Consider the following 6000-nt stretch of genomic DNA (forward strand, 5'->3'; position numbering starts at 1 on the left):
TTCAGTAAACATGAATGGAGGGTCCACTTCATGCCAGGTACTGTGTCAGGGTACTACACTGATGTAATTCTTACCACACGTTAGGGATTCTGATTAATATTTTTAAATTCGTCAACCCATGAATCTATACTTTTGGTACAGTTATGAATAGGATATCTTGAAGGAGGAGGGTTGGATATCTATTTAACAATCTTTTTGGGGTTGAATGACTTTGTATGCATTATTGTTTAATGACTTTTCAAATTAACCCTATAAGGTGGATATTGTTATGTCAGTTTTACAGATGGAGTTAAATAATTTGCTTCAAGTCATAGAGCTAGCAGATAGTATAGTGAGAATTTAAACCTATCTGATTCCTAAACCTGTTATTTCTTCATTAATTACATGGCTTCAGGTCAAGGAAAGAGCAATTAATATTACTGGGCATCTGTTTACTTCAGGCACTGTGCTAGGCACTCTCATTTGTGTGGTTTTATGTAATCCTCATGGGAAATCAGAGACAGTAATATTTGAATTTTACAGTTTGACTTCAGAATCATTGGAAGAATAACTTGTGGCTGGACTTAATCTGAAGGTTATGTTTTGTTCTCTTCCTTAAAGGTGAGGGATATGTCCAACCAAAATGACAATGTTAAATAAAGTGTCCAGTTTAAAAAAAAATTTTCTCCTTTTCTCCCTGATATCTCCTTCTTCTCTGTTCTCTAGTGAAGGGCACCACCAGCCATCTTTGAGCCAGCAAATCCCTGGATGTCATTCTTGACTCCCCCCTTTACCTTACCCCACATCCAACTACAAAGTCTGCAAGTGCACCTTCTGACTCTCTCTCCAATTCATCTATGTTGTTTCATCAGCTGTATCACCTGTATACTCTTCATAAACATAGGCTAACCAAGAGACTCAGAGAAAGTAGGCAATTTGCTTAATGCACTTCTTTACTGGGTTTTCCCATCACCTTTTGAATAAGGCCAATCTTCCTTCAAATTTATAAACAAATTGTAAACAAATTCCTTAATTTTAATTCCACTTGTAACTAGTTCCCTGTGTTTCTTCTCCTTTTACAGTCAAAGCCTTCTCCTTCTTTATTTCCCTCTAACCTTCTTCTTCTTAATCCACTTTATCTGACTTCTTCCCCCACTATTCAGTTTACTCTTATATCCTCAGCTGCAAGGATTTTGGTGTGAGCCTCTGGGAGGATGGAGTTGCCACTGAACTTTGGTACTCAGGGCGTGGTTGCTTTTGAAAATGTTAGGCTGGAGATGTCCATTCGGTTTAAATTTGACCTGCGAAGTTGGCCGCTTTTCAACATACAGAGGCTGTGTAAAATCCAGTCCTGGATAAATTCTAGTAAAGCAGTGGGTCTCAACTCTGGTTGCACGTTAGAATCACCTGGTGAGCTTAAAAATCCCAAAGCCAGGCCCTACTCTAGGCCCATTTTATCAGAATATCCAGGGCAGGACCCAGACATCACTATTGTTTCAAAAATTCCCTGGATTATACTTATCCAGGGATGGAAATAGTCAAAAAAAGAAAATGAATTCTTTCCAAACAGTATTTAGCGCAGCCAGGACTTGACTTAAATGTAGTTCATCATAATCAGCAGAGAGAATTTTTCCTGAATTTTCTCAGAGAGATAATTTGTTCCACTGTGAACAATCTTGTCTGAAAACTAGAGTTGGACTTTGAGTTTCTAGAATCCTTCCATCCCATTTTCCCAAATTCCTCACTACTTAAAAAACTGTAACTGTGGGTTGTTCTATCCAGGGAGATAGGTAGAACAGAGCAGAGAACATTGATCATTATTCATTCAACAAACATATTTAAGTGCTGGGACACAGTGTTTGCTTCAGGAGACTGTTAGATAAGACTCAGATTCCACTTCAGAGTTGCTCACAGTCTAGCCAGGGAAGATAGACTTGTAAACAAATAGGTATTATCAAGTGAGCTATATGGGAGTGTAAAAGTAAAATGGTCGATTTTATTGGGGTGGGGATAGTCAGTTTAGGCTTTACACAGGAGGTGAAACTTAAGCTGCATTTTGAAAGATAGACTGGTTGATATTTGCAGGCAGATAAGGAGGGACTAGGGAAGATAGCCCCAGAAAGAAAAGGGTGTAGTAAGTAAGGGGGCCTGGTGGGTCTGGGAAACTGCAGGTAACTTGGAGTGGAGAGTGTGTTTGAGTATGCAAGAGGTGAGGGGCAGGGGTGGCAGAGAGTTGATTAGAGAAACACCTAAAGAGGGAAGAGGATGGACTGTTAAAGGCTTTAAAGTTTCTCCAGATGGCTTCTTCCTATAGACAGTGTGTTACAACATGTGTAACAAGAAACCACTGGATGAAAGTTGCATAACCAGAATTGTATTTTCCAGCAAACCTTAGAAAGATACCTATCTCCTAAATTACCTCTGAAATCTCTAGAAACCAGATGTACTCAAATGGAATCTAGTCATTGCATTTCTATTTAGATATACAGTTCTAAGGTGGGAAAGTGGGATTATCGCCACAATAACCATGCTTCAATTGTTTGTCCCTTTCAGCACATTTCTTCCCCCCTCATTGTCCTGTGTTCTCTTTCTCTCCTAGAACAACTACTTGCCACAGGTGGCCTATTACCACAAGTTTCAGTGAGATAGTGACCTAGCGACTGTCAGTGATTCACTGAGTGTACAGGGAGGGCCTAGAGGGCTGTACCTGCCTGAGGATCACTGTGCTGGAAATAAAGCCCACTCCCTCCAGGGCTGCCTAGGGGGCTCTGATTCTTTCTATGCATTTGTGATAAAGTCTGCTCATCCTAGATCAGCACTACCCTGAAAGGAAAGGAGGTTGGTGAGTAGTTCCAGTAAGTTGGTATTTAATCCACAAGGAAGAGGGAGGGCAGCAAAAAGGCCTCTTGTTTCCTCACCTGTCACTCAGCCACTGAGCTTTGCAGACAGCACTGCAGAGGCAGTAGAGGCTGCTGTCGGCAATGCCTATCCAGGAAGTAAATCATGGGCCATTTTCCCACAAGTGGTCTTATTAATTCAGATATCTCCCTGTCATTCTTGGGCCCAAACAAGCCTACAGGCTTCAGCTGCCCTGTGAAAAGGTGGTACGGGGGTGGGGGTGGGGGGCTTGCTCTTGAAGGGTTATCTCTGCCCTCCTTCTGTTTTAGTAACACCTGATGTATAGATCTTATTCCACTCTACGACTCTCTGGAAGGCAGGAAACCTCTAATTTTATCCTCAATCCCACTGCTTGACTTAGTAAACTTGGCAAGCTGCTTAACATTTAGATGCTGTGATAGTTTTTTTTTCACCAGCAGTAATACATACCTCCTCCTAACCTCCTGAAATACTGGATGCACTTGATTGGAGCTTTTTGGAAGAAATGGTTAAAATACATGCCCCTATTGTAATCAGCTAATTCATATAAAAATTATTTTTTTTAATTGATACATTCTTTTTGAAATGGAAAAACATGTTTCCAAAGCAGAAATGGTCTTCTGTGATATCTACTGAAAATGAACATACCATAAATTGTGTTGTTTTAAAATATTTATCAATTCCAAAGTAAATGCTTCGTTAAAAATTCAGCTTTTCAGCTTTTTCAGTAAATATCACTGCCCCATTAGCTTCCCAAAAGATAAGGCAAAATAGAATTCTGGGAATACTTCTAACATCCTGACCAAAAGATTTGATCAATATCTTGCTGTATTTTAAACTATAAATAAAGTCATAAAAGGTAATATTCTACTAATATTATATAAATGACTGTTATCTTATAGCTTGGAGGTGTTAAGTTTTCTTCCTGATAAAGACAGATTCATTTTTGAAATTCCCTTCTTCACCTCTCAGAACATGGTGGTAAGTTTTCCTAGAGTTATATAATTAATCCTCTTTTTACTCAGACCAAATTGAAGCTGTTCTTAATGACAAGAAAAGGGGCGGAAGGGAGGCTGTCAAATAGGATTATTCAGAGGAGAAAAAACTAAGGAGATTTAAAACTGCAACCTGTCATTACCTTCTACATCATATTGGAAGGACTGAAAAATAGAATAGCATTTTATCAAAAATATAAATCTAGACAGGAGAAACAATGTCTGGTTTTTTTTTTTTTTTTTTAGTGTTATTTTAACTACCATGATTACCTGGTACCTTACATTGCTCAATATGAAAGGTATTATATAACAGCATTAGTGTGTGGGTGTGGGTGTGTGTGTGGGGTGTGTGTGTTGGGGGTGTGTTTCCTAACAGGTCTATTTACTATCAGGTATTAAAGGTCAGGGGTAGCATATCACGGAGGGTGTCAGAAATTCTCAGTTAGGTGATTGATACCTTTTATTTGTTTCAAGTTTTTGCTTAGGCACATTATCAACCATTAGCTGACAAATCTTCAAATAATTGTACATTCAGGGATTTTCTACTGTTTTATAGTTTTAAGAAACTGAAAAAGACAATTTGTCTATAATGTCCTAAAACAACCCTTTCTGTACATTTGTCCTCTCACCTTCACCTGACTTCTCATGTGCCTACCCATAAGCCTCCACACACACACATATATATGAACACGTTGCTGTCATAAGGCTGAGAGCCCAGTAATACAGTAAACTGACTATTAAGCCATAGCATAGGGTCTTAATACAGTAAGTCCCTTTGCTTTTTAGAAGAGAAAGCCTTAAACACAAATGAATTGACCGTTGATAACAGAACATCACACACTATGGCATTTGTGTGAAAATAGTACTAATATTTCCCCCAAATTACATTTTGTGAGTGTCCACCCTCTCCTTATGAGTAGGGATGGCTTGGTTGCCTGAAGCCAAAAGATGAATCAACAATAAAACCGGAAATTAAAATTATGTCTCCTAATACCTTATTCTGAGTTCTTTCTGTCAGACTAATTCACGCAGCCTCCTAAATGATAGTTAGCAATGGAAAAGCAGATGGAATTATGGAATTACTATAAAGCAGAGGAAATCCTAAGGTCATCAATAGGTTCATATAGAGTTGTAGCTATATTAGTAGCTGGTACTCCAGCTGGTGGCAGCACATTTTGAACCAACTTTTAAAATTTAGCATTAAAAAGTTCACATATATTCATTACCAGTCTTGCAAATGTATTCGATAGACTAAGGTATTTAAATATGAGTGAAAAATGAAAATCCTAATATTTTAAAATCTGACTTTCTCAAGTGGTAATTGCTGAAGAGGCAAAAATTAAGCTGTGGAGGAGCTGGGGGAGGAGAAGATAAGGGAAGGGAAATGTATTATGCATCTCTGAAGCAGATTGCTGCAGAAATTTAGTTATTATGGTTTTATAGGGAGAACTAATTAAATTAATTTGGAAACCCAAAATTAGAAGAAATCAAGCAGATCTACAAATCTTAGTAAAGTAACATACATAATAAATGGGATGCCATTGGGCTCAGTACCATCTCTTTGTATTGAAATGCCCCTTAGGATAGGGTATAATTTCAACAAAAATTGAATTAAGGGGGTGGATGGCTTAGGGAATTCCATAGGGTACATACAGATTTATATTTGTAGACTGTTCATTTACATAGAGTTCCAGTCTGTATGTGCTAGTAGTGATTAGCCCACTAAGTAGCCAGCCATGGAATGATAGGAAATCGTTTTATATCGGGGATGGGGTTGAGGGTGTTGGGTCATAAAAGCCTTTATTGTCTGTTAATGGGCAGAAACAGAGATCTGATTGATCAGGGAGTCAAAAAACTGGATGCAAAAGTGAGAAGATCGCTAAAGTGTAGGTTTCACAACTCTTCATCACCCCCCACACCCAACAAAGATTCCATGTAAAAAGGAAAATCTTAACAGAGGAAAGGAAATCTGGCCCTTTAAAACTATGCGGTGGGGAGCACTATGCTGGAGAAACACTCATTTCCAATGTTATATGACACCTGATCATTTTAGTCACCCTCAACATCATCTTCTAAGACTAAGTGCTCTTAGAACACCACTTGAGGCTGTGTTGAGGGTAGACATCAAGCACGTGCATCAAGTGCTTTT

This window comes from Hippopotamus amphibius, chromosome 6, assembly GCF_030028045.1.
Source record: "Hippopotamus amphibius kiboko isolate mHipAmp2 chromosome 6, mHipAmp2.hap2, whole genome shotgun sequence".
In the NCBI taxonomy this organism is placed as follows: Eukaryota; Metazoa; Chordata; class Mammalia; order Artiodactyla; family Hippopotamidae; genus Hippopotamus; species Hippopotamus amphibius.